At 38.4% G+C, this 13979-nt stretch overlaps 1 protein-coding gene across 1 annotated transcript in view; it reads left to right on the top strand.

Annotated features, from left to right (window-relative positions):
* Positions 1-689: 689 nt before the first annotated feature.
* The window catches only part of CDK17 (cyclin dependent kinase 17), a 118220-nt gene continuing 104930 nt past the window's right edge, over positions 690-13979 (top strand). Inside the window, exon 1 of the mRNA XM_054815424.1 lies at positions 690-770. The gene's annotated coding sequence lies outside the window, so the exon portion shown is untranslated. The remainder of the gene's footprint in view (positions 771-13979) is intronic.

The raw sequence follows: 13979 nt of genomic DNA, 5'->3' as shown, positions 1-13979 counted from the left end.
GAGGCTTACGGTTCAACGAATGGAACTTTTTAACTTCAGAAAGATTATAGATCCTTCAGAAGCCTACAGTGTACATAATCTGATGTTTACAGAGAAAAGCTCTGTGTATACAAAACAGTAAGGGAGTGATGGCTATTGAAATTGCAACTGTGGTAGGAGAATTTCCTCAAAAAATGGAGTATACATATGAGTGCCTGTACAACTTGGAAAATTTATAGTGATTTTTTTAATTACCTACGTCCCTACACCCTAGGAAAATGTGATTTGTTGATTGGAAGACTAATGATTTATTCATCATTGGTAGGTGACCATTTAGATAGTAATCTGGATTACGGTAAAATTAGTGATAAACTAGGGGAGACAATGGTCTCATAGGAGAGTTGGCACAGACAGAATCCCAAGAAATGGAATTTAGGTAAATACATTGGCCCAAGCAGACCGCTCATAGCAACCTGTGATTTAATATCGCCAGGTCAGACATGAGGAAGCTGCCTCAGAAACAGAAGGACCCACAAAGAGTTAACTTACTAAAAACCCATATAGGAAGTGTCTGCTCTCATGGCTATAGGGCCAAGAGTATGTTTGCGTCAGAAAGGGGAAAAACTTTGCTGCTAACTCATCAAGCTGCCTGCTTACTTCTCATGTGTCAGTTCCACTTGTGTGAACAGCAGTGGAGTTACTAAGAGCCAACAAAGGGGAGGAAACACTGTACGATCACAGCAGAGTTGGGCAGGAAGAGTGTCCAGTGATATCAGGGCTCAGCATCTGAGGTAACGTCTGCTAAGCCCTATTTAGTTCTTCAATCAAAGTTTATTTCCTGTGAATAATTCTGAGATGCATTTTCAGATCCCTTTCTAGGATGCTTGTAGCAAATGTACACCTGAATTTTGGTGCCTATAGATCCTGCCGCTTGATATTCAGACAAGAGGCAGTCATGGGTGCTGTGTTACCAGACTTCTGCAGGGTAACTTGACAGTCCCCAGAGATGAAAGAGCTAAATTTATGTCATCTCTTCCTTGATGCTTTTAGAAAAAAAAAGTCTGCATTGAGGTGATTCTGGGCCATCGCTTAGCATTTTCAGGCTGATAGGCTAATGAAGACATGAGACTTTAAAATAATGTTTAACGTATTTATGGACTAGCATATTCAGAAGTGGGATGTGCATTTACTCTAGTTGTGGTAGTCACAAGTGCGAGTGAGAATCCGGTTCTTCCCCTTTCAGTGGGAGTGCATTGTTGGATTTAAAAAACAGAAGTAACTCTAGAGAAAGAATTAGTGGCAGGTATGTGCTGATTCGTATGGATAAATTCAGTTTGTGAGTTAGGCAGGAAAACATGGTCAAGGACCAATAGAAACAAAATGTCTTGTATCACAGTACAGCATTTGCTATTCACATGGTATAGGGGAATCAGATATGATGCAAAAGAATAGCTCTAAGCCGCCTGACATAGGTCTTTAGAAAGCCATCAGATAGCTGGAAGAGGTAAACTAAGTTGCTGAATGCTAGCAGTATACTTTATAAATGTGATGGAAGTTGTCCAATGGGAGGACAAAAAGGAAGAACCTGTACTAAACTTAGAAGAGGCAAACCACTTGCTGGAATCAATCTATCTTTCAAATAACTAACTACGGGAAGGAGTTAGGTGCAGCAGATGGGAAGTTTCTTGCTATCGAAATCCGTGGCGCTTGTCTGTACCTACAACTGACGAGACTGATGTGGGAATACAGAGCTTTTATGGGCAGCTATGAGGGATTATGCTGTCATCATTTCCTTCCCATCCTTCTGCCCTTCGTGTTTTAGGGCTGTTTGGTAGAGCTGCTTGTGGCTTACTTATAGTGTCTTTAGACTCAGATGCCTTACTTAAATCTGCCTTTACATTCAAACAGAATTCATGGATTCCTAACATTATCTAAGGGCTACCTGCTCCCTTTCAATAGAAAAGTTAGTAAGGAGGTAAGAGATACACTGTCATGTTTTGACAGCATTTTTTTTGCTGTACCATGAAGAAACATGTCCTGAATTAGGTGCATGTCTGACTGCAAAGGTAGGGAAATGTGAAAAGATGGTGGAAATGGCTTGTTTAGGACACAATACAGATATATAGCAGCATTATAAAAACAAGCATCTACAGAGCTGGAGCCACCTAAAGAGGAAGGATTGCACTGCTTTTCAAACAAAGCAGCAGATCAAGTCCTTTACTGAGATGGTGACACATATTTGTAAAGTATTCCCGTGCTGTTCCTGTCTCTGAGCAGTATACAAAGTTTGTCAAGCAATGGAATGGTCTCTGAACTCTGGAACATACATTAACAGAGTAGCTGAACCTCGTGAATATTTTGACAAGCAATTGATGTTTTTTTAAGATACGCTGAAAGCAGATCTGGGACAGTTTTAATGGAGGTGAATTCTAAGAGAAGGAAAATGCTAAGTTTTTACTTGAATACGGTTCTTGGCTTCATTTCTAATCTAGTGCGTCAGTGTAGTAAAAGGAAGGGAAAAGAGTGATCAACACAAGAAAGAACTGCAAGGACTGAGAACTGCAACTGCCAGGTTCTTACAGAGCTGTGTTCGAGTTTGGGGTGACAGTTGGCACTGTGTTTTGGTTGTATCATATGAAAGGTTTCAGTGCCAAATTCTAAAGACAAAGTGTAAGCTTTCAAGGTTATAATATGGAAGTAATATTTTTTTTTAATGTGAGTGTGAATGCTCACAAAAAGGTTTTCTCAGTGTCTCTTTATCATTAGGGAAATGTTCTTCAGCATATAGATGATTTTCAGTTGATTTTCAGAAAATGTGTTCTATGGGAGAAGTGATCTTGTTCAGTTGATTTTATTTTTTTTTTCCCCAAAGAAAGTGTAGGAATGTGTAATATTTGTGTGAACAATCTGTGATATTTGTCTCACCCACTCAGGCTGTATTGTTATGCACTGAGTGGGTTAACCAGTCTTTGGGGAGGGAGATGCAGAAGGTTTATTATATAGCTGCCTGAGTTTTTAAGAGGTTGAAGTTGAAACACAACAGATTCTGAGATCTGCTTTATGGACTTACGTACCTAAGGTAGCAATTGGACACATTGAAGTCCATTAGTGACTTTCCAAAAGATAGAACTATTGCTTCAATGAGATAGTTTGCCTAAAACTCCTGTTATTTTCTTTATTTGATTAAGATATGCTTTATTCCAGTTTACAAGTACATTCTACTCAAGTCATCAGTTTTGGAAAGACTTCCAAATATTCCCGCAAATACTTCTTCTGAGGGTGTACTAATTTTGGTTCACTAGACAGACCATGGAGGTAAACTTCTTGTCTCACTCAAAAATCTTGTCTCAAATCTCAGGAAGCTGTAGGTGTTCTTCTAATGAAGAAACTATGCCTAAGGCTAGTTTAGAGTGATAATAAAGAAGTCTTGTGCAAAAGCCCTCTAAATCCCTTCCAATCATGAAAAGGTGAAAGTCTGAACAAGATTTTTAGTGATGTGCATGAAAGCTGCATCTTAGAAACTAAACCTAGAGAGGCCTGTGCTAAAGACAACATCCGATTTATTGAGCAGAGACAGGCAAGATGGTTATTTTTTCTATGGAATGTGAGAAAGAAGTAGCAGAGATGGAGCATGGAAATTAATTCAATTTTAGCTGCATTCAGCTCAAGCTGATTGCTAGGCATCTAGTAGTTAAGATTTGATTTTGGAAAAAAAGCAGTGACATGTTTTGTTTAAAACCATCATGCATTTTCTTAATTTCACAAAGATTCTCAAGACAAACTTTAAATGAGAGGAAGCATAGCCTACTCCAAGAAATAAATTTGTTATGAAACCCTTCCCAAATCTCTCTTGAAGCCAAATATGACAGTGCATTTTTATTCATATGCTGCTGATGCACATTTGCTATTGTAATCCTGAGCTGCTACAAATGCTGTAGATAGAAATCATCTTGGGGAAATAACACTATTGTTTGCATATATAACTTCCGAGTAGCCAAATGCATCCTTATCATGACACTTTCTCTGTTGTGCCTTTGGTCTGGGAGTATTCACAGGATCAAAATAGACTCTTCTAGGAATTAACCACTGGCAACAAACAAAGGGAGACCTAAAATAACCTGGTGATGACCTCCAATATTTTTAGATCAATGCATTTCTGTTCAGGCCATTTTTTATTGCATTACAGTATGAATTTTGAAACTTTTTGGCATCACTGTTTCCATTTTCCATTCTTATTAGTTTCTCACTCACTTGCCAGAATATTTCACTCCAAAGTCAAAGTATCTGCTGATTGAGATTTGTTCAAGCAGCTGACAGAAATTGTTTTGGGCAATAGCCTGACCTTGGACTAGGAGATTTAGCAGCTTGGAAGTTAGCAGTAGAAAATTATGCAGTTTGGAAGAGTAATTTGTTGGTTACCTTATTCAAGGAAGTAGAAAAAATATCTTTGTCTTCACGTACTTATTTGAGTATCTTATATTTTTCAGCAATACTTTTTTAATTCTATATATTTTCTAGGTTATTCTTTCTAATAAGCGAATAAGCTCTTTTGAGCTTTTGGTATATATTATTATATTGGTATATATTATTTCTAATAATGATATATGTAATTATGTCATTATGAGCTTTTATCTCAGTACTTTAGAATTTTAGAAAATGAATATTTAAGAACAAGTAATTGGTTTGCATTCTACATACATGTGGGAAAGTTATTTGTCTAGTTTCTAGAATAGTGGATCATGGGCATGTTGGCTTTATTTCAGTTTAAGTAAAAATTAGAATAATTTCTTTTTAGAGCAATTGGTGCTGTTGCCTGATTATATTTTATGAAATAAAAACTGTCCAGAAACAGGATTATATGTTTCTCAGTATATCTATAGAAATGCAAATACTGGGTCATTAAATCCCTAGTAGGGATGTAGGAAAAGCTACAATATCAAAAAGTATAATGACACTAAAGAAGAGTAAATAGTTGCAAGAAGGAAGATTAAAATCCCAGGCTTGGTACCAGCTGCTAACAAGAATGCGTAAAAGTGCAGATGTTTCCCACAGAGATTCTGGCTTCTTTTGGTGGTAAACCACTGGTTGCCACTGATACATAAGCCTGCAGAAATTAAGCTGGAGAGCAGAAGTAGATCTGTTAGAGCTAATATGCTTGAAGTAAGCCTTCCTTTAGCCTTTTTTTCCTTAACACTTTACAAGGCAGACCATTATTTTTAGTATTAGTTTCAAAAGGAATAGTAGTATGCAAATGCTTAATGCGAGTGGAGTGCCTTTATTAAATAAAAAAAAAATCACTCTTCCTGGTGTTTGGTCCCGCATCTCATAATCAGTGTGGCAAGTGATTTCTAGCTTTGACTGCAATAAGTTTGAAATAGCTGATACTTTTATATCTCTCTCCTTTTTTTGAGCCACCCTTGTTTGCTATGCATTTTTATTATGATTTCTATTTCATGCCTAGGATATTTTCCTGGTTTGATTTTATTCAGATTGTCTTTTTACTAGAAGTTTTGGCTAGGGCTTATATTTAACAACATTTAGTCTACTTTAAAAATACTTCAGAATTTTATGATATTTTTATTAAAATTATGCTAAATGTCAATACAGTAACTTGGAAACATGGTTTTATCAATCACAATAAGATAATTTAATCCTTCTTTCTCACACTGAAGGACCCTCCACAAAATGGTAAACATACCTCTCTTAATAGGCAGACTAAGTGAAGTTTATTAGCTGTACATTTGAACTTCTCTCTGATGCAGTGAGAACTCGGATGGAGTAGTATTCCAGGACTGAGCTGGACTCATGTGAAATTTCAGGCTGAGAGCTTTCTTTTTTGAGATGAACAAAAAGGAATGTAGAGAAAGGGAAGCAGTGAAAGATACATACCTATAGAAAATACCAAAACAATAACAGAATAAAGGTCTTGGTTATTTTGTAATTCAGTAAAGATTAGCTGATGTGCCTTAATGTAAACTTTCATCTAGCATCAAAGTGTAACAAAGAAAAAATTAATAAAACAGTATTGGCAAATAATCTGTAATATATACAGTGTCTTGGGAATCCCTATTAAAGAAACAGTGATGTAATTTTTGGAAAGTTATGTGAAGAATCCTTCAATTATCTTATTAATTTGAGACCTCACACATGACAATTTTCAGGTCTGTTTTCAATATCCCTATTATAGGCTTTTAGAGAAAACAAGCAATAGGTTTTAATTCTTGCAGTTTCATCATTCTGTTAAAGTAAGAAACGGCCAAGCTGACAACTCTTACAGTATCCATTTTCTAATGAAAAATATTCTTTTACTTCCCATTCTCCAAAGATTACTCTGAACCCATGCAATTAGCCCCTACAAATATATCAATAGTACCATCCATTCCTTTAGAATAGCAATTTGTATTGCCATTTTATAGAACACAAAAGACAATTATATACATTATATATACAACTACATACATTTTTGGTCAACATACTATCAGTCTGTTCTTTACATGTTTTATTTTAATCCAAGAGATGCTCTATGTAAAGTTGTAATGTTTACCTTTTTCTCCCTCAGAATTTCAAATGAGAAAGATCAAACTATTGTCTTTTCTCTACATGATGGCACTTCAGGAAAAATAGAAATCACTATCAGCACTTTACCATGTTTAATTGATGCAATAATAAAAAGCATGTAGACCTTGGCCACATGAATGTAGATGAAACTTTGGTAGCAAGTTTTGAAAATTTTTCTAAAATGCTTTCAAGTGGACATATGGCTCTTCATCTATTAGGTATGGATATATTAAAATGGCTATTTTTTACTCAGTGGATCTACTTTGTATACTCTGGCATATCTATTACATTTAGAGACAAAAGCATGGTATTTATCTTTGTAGAACCAAAGTAACTGAGCTAGATTTTATTCCTTCTTCTGAATTGTTAGCAATAGAGTTGCCTAATAGATTATCCTTAAAGGAGCAAATTTTGCTATGTTGTACCTGTATAATGCCATTATAAGACTGACGGAATGATTCCTTAGAGAAGATAGACACAGCTTCACTGAAACAAAACATTATACATCCATCTGAGTTAGCACAAAGGTAACTTAAATATAATTTAGTCATCAGAAACATAATCGCTATGTATCAGACATGAATAAAAAAGCCCCAAGGTAATTTGTAGATCTGAGATTATGGGTGCATCTACATTAGCAATTTGCTTCGGATCAAGAGTGCACTTTTGAAGCATCCCCATCTCCTGCACTTGTTTCACGTTATGGAGTGATCTTGAGCGCACGGCTTGAACTCCTTCTGAATGGAACTCAGCTGAAATGTGCGCTCCCCAAGCACACCTGACATCCTCCAACTAGTACTGGAGATTCTGTCTCTAGGAACAGACTAGAATGAGTTCGAAGTAAAACCCCCAAAATGTGCATTATGTGAACATTTGGTCCCTAGGACTAATTGTTTCCCAGTACAGATCTGCTCCAATTGCACTGCTTTCCTTGTTAATATAGCCATAGCCTACTTTGCTAATTAGGAAACAAAATGGTTTGAAGCAACATGAAAAACAATTATGCCATTTCAGGAGAGCTGCTTTTTAAAATATCTACACTTGAAGGAAAAGCTGCTTAAGAGACCACTGCTACCTACACTTTTCTTTGCAGAGAGAGGAGAGAGAAATTGCTTACAAACTTTATGCCACAAGTTAAACATTTTTTACTTGTTATAGAACTACATCTTAAAAAGCTAAAGAGAAGATTTCCAGTATCTCCTCAGTGTCATTAACATTGCTGACAAGACTGCAGTAATTATACATACGTAACAAAAGATGCCTGCGCATTGCATGTGGTATCGTATCTGTTTCAAGGCTAAAGTTTACAAATAGGGCCTATGCCCCTGGTTTGTAGTTTGTCCCATGATTTAGCTAAGGAAAAAGGACCACAACATTAAACTCTGCTACAAAAAGTGTTCTCCAGCTCTGGAATTACAATGTCCTTTTCTTTAGATCTTTGGTTTATTTCCTTAAAATAACAAACTTTATGCATCATGTACTTTCCTAGAAGCCTCCATTTTTTCAAGGCTACTCTTCACAGGCCACCTACATGTAAATAGTCTCTAAAACAGAGACCACTTGTCTGCACAGCTCTGTTGGTAGACAGCAGATCATTCACAGACTGGAGTAAGGCTGAAGTCCCTTTCGAAGATTCAGTGCGATGGTTGTGTTCATACTGTTTTACTACAATCATTTTCAAGGACTGAGAGAATAGAGAGCCTGCCCTGATCCGTACTGTTGATTGTAAGGTTCTTTCAGAGAGGCCAGAAAAAGAATGTGCTTCTCCTCTCTGACTTCTCAGTATCATTTATAGTTCACAACAGGCTGATAGTTCAGGGAGAATGAATATCAGGGTGTTTTCAGGGACTAGGAAGAGAAAATGAACTGACAGGTGCCATAATGCCAAATCCCAATTTCAGTGAGAGGTCAGAAGACTCTGTCACCAGTCCTGATCTGATGTCAGACACAGCATCTGAGCCAGCTCTAAACAGGCTTAGCCACTTGGCATAGCACTGTGCTGTGTGGAAATACCAAAACAATGTAGTTACAGCAGAAGGACGAACCAGAACAGTCTGTCTCTGAAGTCAGTGTATCTGGGATCATGTTGTGTATTTCTGATAGGGTGCTACTTTGCATAGTGTGGGTGCACATTTAATGGCCAGTATTCATTGTACCACAGGTGCACAAAGTGAAGGATCTGGGAACATAAAAATAAGGAGATGACAAGATAGAAGAGACTGTTGCTACTAGGATGCAGTAGAAGACTGGGATTTGCCTTGGAAAGCTCAAGGGCTGTAAGATGCGGTATCTGGCATACAGGGAGAAGGAACTGTAGTAGGTGATAGTACAACTTATGTTGTAGTTGTACAGGATGGAAAAGAGCATGCGAGTGGTATTCTCTTTCGGGGGAAGAAGAGGAGGGAGCCCAGAGAGAATACAGGAATCCACAGTAAGCACTGGGCAAGGAGGCAAAGACAGAAGTCACAAGGAACAGCAGTGGAAAGGACAGGAAAATGGGCTGCAGTGTCCTAAGTGCCTATGATGTTTAATCAAGAGGAGAGTCTTCTCTTAAGAGAAAAGAAATCATGCCTCGAACACTGATGGAAGTAGGTCCCTCAAGTACAGCCCCAGAGGCTGCTCAGGAGAATAGTAAGAGACAGTCTGGCCAGAACAGGGAAAAACATGAAAAATAAAAAATAATATCTTCACAATTCTTCCTAAAAGAGACACTTTCATATACATGTTTGTTGCGGTTTGGGTTTTTGGGCAAGGAACAAGATTAAGCTAGCTGTGGCAGACCCTAGGCCTCAGTTTCTCACATCAGGCCAACTTCCCTTTGATAACAGCAACCATGCCTAGTGTCTAGCTCCAGTTGCCTGCATGACGGCGATGGCTGGCTGCCTTCACACATTAAAAGGGGGCTTCCAGGCTCATTTTCTAGGGAAAAGGGCCTTAATTTGTTATCGCAAAGAATATGGTATCAGTATGGGGTTGGTTTTTTTTGGGGGGTGGTGTGGTTGGGTTTTTTGGTTTGGGGTTTTTTTGGTCTTTGGAAAAGCTTTTGCACAATTTAGAAATAAAAATTGAGATTTTCAGCAAAGGTGGGGACTAATGGTACTGATCCTACAGTTTCCATTATCTAAGATGTTTTTTGGGGAAGCAGGTGGAGTAGAAGGCAGGGAGTGGGGATGCTGAATGGGAAGGTGAGGGGGTCGGGGCAGATCTCCACAGAGCAGGTGGAGCTCCCTCAAGCATCTGACTTATATTTTCTGAGTCAGAGAATTAGGGTTGACGGTGACAATTACATATGCTGGGTACAGCAGAGATCTGAGATAATGAGATAATGGTCTTCCCTAGGAGAAGAGAAAGGCAGTAGCTGAGAGCAATAGAAGCAGAAGCTAAGAAGAAAGGAAAAACATGAAGTGGGAGTAGGTCAAGGGATATGTTTTAGCAATGGTGCTGGAATTTCAGGTCTTTAAACCTCTTCAACAGGTGATGTTTCCTCTCTGGAGCTCTGTAGGTATTAATATGGAAGAGATACATTAAAATGTAGAGAGACAGTCTGGCGCTTAGTCTCTGAGAAGTTTGCAGACGGGGACATGTGGGAAACTTCCTCAAGGAAAGTATTTTGCCCTGGGGGTATAAATGGTGTTTCTTCAGGGTTGTTCCTAAGCAAAGGGAGCTGGGGAGGTTCAGGCCAAGATGATCTTCTCTTCATTAGTGAGCTGTAAGAGGTCCCCGTGTGTTTTGGAAGGCTTGAAGAGATTGCTGTTCATAAGTGTCATGGGATGACTTTTCAGGTTCACCCTGTTGTAGCCTGAATGATTTGATAATGCCTTGTCTGCACTACACATCTCTTACAGTCTAGGGATGTCTCTGTACTTTATTAATTTTCCCGGTAATACATTTGTTATCCAGCTTTGGTCTGGTGACTTCATTTTGTGTCCTATTTTAATTTAATTTCATTTTACTTTTTTTTTCTTTTTTAATTTTGCCATTTAGTTTAAGGTGATTACTACATTTTAATAACTGAAATTACTGCAGCATCTTGGAAGTAAACAGTTGATCACTAGTTAGACTGAATCAAATTCTCTTTAAAAGGCCGATTACCCAATGACAGGTCACATGTGGGGTTAAAGATTATCAACAGTAGCCTGAAACTGTTCTAGACTGTACTATTCAGTGAGTAGATAAATTTGTTACATTTCAACACTAATAGTTTCTTGGGCATCATTATTATATATGAATTTATTCATATTTTTTTCTGTTCTGTGCACTTCTGCACCACCTCTATTATTATAATAATTTAGTACATCTGTATCGTTCCTTTGACTATTACTTTCAATAGAGAATACCTGAAAAGTGGACACAATTAGATTACTGAATAATGCAAACCACAAGAGAGATTTACAGAGAGGAAAAAGAAAATACATGCTAATGGCTAATTCAACCCTCATTAAATACAAAATGTAACATTTATGATAAGGTTTCAGAATTCCTTAAACATCCTGTATAGCCTATGGCCTTTGTTTCAACTGCAGAGCTGTGCAGCCCCTCCATTTACAGTGCACAATAACTGTTCAGAGGAAGGGAGATTTTTGCATTTGCAGACGCATATGCATTTAGTAAAATAGTTTCCAGCAATTGCTGAGTAAAATTCCAGTTCTGCAGATCATTTCTACCTCAGTGGGACCTGCAGAGCTTAGAAACACACTGATTTCTGAATTCCCTTCTAAAAATCACTCTGATGTTGGAAATATTTTTTTGTTTATCTCAAATCTATTTATCCTGACCAACACCTCAGCCATCTTCTCTTTACTAGTTATTTAACAGCCATCATTAGTGTACACTATCAGGATGTTCCAGTGCAAAGCATTAAAAATCATCATGGTGAATGCTTGTATCACTCCAGAACACATTTTAAAGACTGGACCTATTACAAAATAAGAATGCTGCTTCACTGTATGCAGAGAGCTATATTAGTATGTGGAGAATCAAGCTCTGCAATCCAGCTGTTTCCTGATATGCATCTCTTCATTGTGCATGTCACATGAGTATGTTTTAACAGGATAAATTGAAGCAAAACAAATATCTTAATTTTACTTTTCTGGGTTTTGAGAGAAACAGGAAATACAAAAGGAAATTAATACATCCAGCACTCTTGGGTAATAATTATCACGGGAGTTTGAAAAACAGTCACACAAAGAAGAACATATGCAAAGTCAGAGACCGCACTGACCTCCCACACTGCAAAGTTCTTCAGAATTACTGAAATTATAAACAAAGTAAAAGCTCTTCTTTCCCAAACAGCCGCCTCGATGTCACTTGTTTCCACATTCCGGCTTCTGTCGCTGCATCCCACACTCTCTCTGTTGCTAAGTGCTTTAGGCTTCTGCAATATGTTGCAGCAGCTCCCTGTTTCTCTCAGATCTCCAAATGTGCTATCATCCGAGAGCAGAATGTCTAGGTTTATCTGACATGGAAAGAAAAAAAGATTAAACTTTACAAATTACAGCTTCCTAAAGAACATGAGAATTTTCCATACCAAAAATGTCTTTGTAATCTTGCATGCCCTTTCATAACATTTTGTTAGAACATGTTTTCAATTTACAGTAGGATATGTGAGGGATGGGGGCACGTTATGGCTCCTGGGAGCAGCTATAACTAAACCTTGACTGTAAGTGACAATAGCGGCACAGAGCACAGAGTACTTGCAGAAGCTTAGATCAGTGCTGTCACTGAGCTATGCAAATAATGAAGCTCATAAATAAATGGAAATCATAGGAAAGGGGAGGGGAGGAGGGAAGACAATGCAACAGTTAAGAATTTGTATCATTTTGTAATTGGATTAGTAAGTATTGACTGTTAAATCTATTCATCACTCTGGCTTAAACATTGTTTGGTTTCTTCTATCCTTGTAGCAGGCACGTAGTAGCTTCCGTTTAGGAGAGAATGATATTGTCACAGTTACTCACTCAGCTGCGTCTGGTTTTTTGTTGGGTTTTTTGTTTTTGTTTTCTTGATGGGTAGGCATCTTATTGAGTGCAGTTTTCAGCCCATGTTTTACCCATTCTGGGGTACAATTCCAGAACTCTCTCTGTATCTTTGGCTACGGTACTAGCATACCTACTACTGTGATTGCAGGCAGGTTTTGCTGTATCTCTTCCATTCAAATTAAGATGAGCAACATTAATAATGATTAAAGACCTGCCTTAAATGCTAACATATATAATTAAACTGGATGCACATCCCCCCTATCAAATACAAGAAACATTCTGGATACATATTTATGTTAGATTTGCCATATTCCAAAGCCAGCTCAAGGTGCAGACAAAGTAGGCAGTATTTTCACGAAAAAGTAATTCAGCATATTAGGACTGGATCAGTAGAATGAAACAGTTGATACTGAGGTACCTCATTTTTTCATGATATGTGTTTTGGGGGTTTATTCGTGATTATATTTAGCCTGGTTCCCGGAGCCAAACACCTCCACTACGCATGTGTTTCAAAGCTTTCTGGGGAGAAAAAGTGTTAGGTGTGTGCTAGAGGACCTTGTGACGATGCAGTTCACATGCTATTTTGGAACCTGCTGTCCCCATTAGCACTAGGGTGCATGTGGAGCAGATTTGAAGCAGAGCTTCTGTTTTCATTTCCTCCTTAAGGAATGTAGTTTGTATGCACCAAAACCACCCTGAGAACTGAAACACCACATGGTAAATGGACACAATGACAGGATTTTCCTCCAAACTGCACCATTGCTTTGAAACAAATTGCTAATGTAGACACAGCCTTTGACAGCTGCTCAGGGCAGCAATCTGCCAATTCCACTAGGGCCTAGGAGAGATCAGCTGCTTTAGGCTGAATCTCTTCCCTCCATATAGACCACCTTTCAATATCACTGCAGACCATCTTGCTCCATCTTCTTCCTTTTCCCACACCCGTTCTCGCCACCAGGAAAGGTCCCTGACCTGCCCTATTTCCATCCATGTGGAAGATAAAGGAAGTGGACTGTGGCTGCTGAAAGACGACGCAGGCTGTAGAGTGAGGACTGACAACGGCATGAGACCTGAGCATGGAGATGCCATAGCCACAGACAACTGAGGGAAGAGTGTCTCTGGGTGGGGTGGGCATACATAGGTTGTTAGAGAGGGGGGGAAAAGCCCCCATGGCTTCTAAAACTCTTCTGCTTTCTTTCACACCTCAGCCTCCTCTTCTTTCACCCTCATTCAGCCTCCTCAAACAACACCAGCAGTTCATAGTACCCCAACATTCCCCGGAAGAAGACAAAAAAAAAAAAAAAAAAAGACCCCTCCCAGTGTCCCCATTTCTTACTCTGAAATAGCTCGCCTGCTAGTGCTGCAAATTTTGATTAACCACACAAATCCAGAATTTTGAAAACCATGTTCCAGCAGATGCTTTCTCTCTGCCTCATTCTCCCCTCATAGAGGGAAAGAGAGTTT

The sequence above is a fragment of the Grus americana genome, chromosome 1 (assembly GCF_028858705.1).
Source record: "Grus americana isolate bGruAme1 chromosome 1, bGruAme1.mat, whole genome shotgun sequence".
NCBI lineage: Eukaryota > Metazoa > Chordata > Aves > Gruiformes > Gruidae > Grus > Grus americana.
This window is presented reverse-complemented; position numbering and strand designations above follow the sequence as displayed.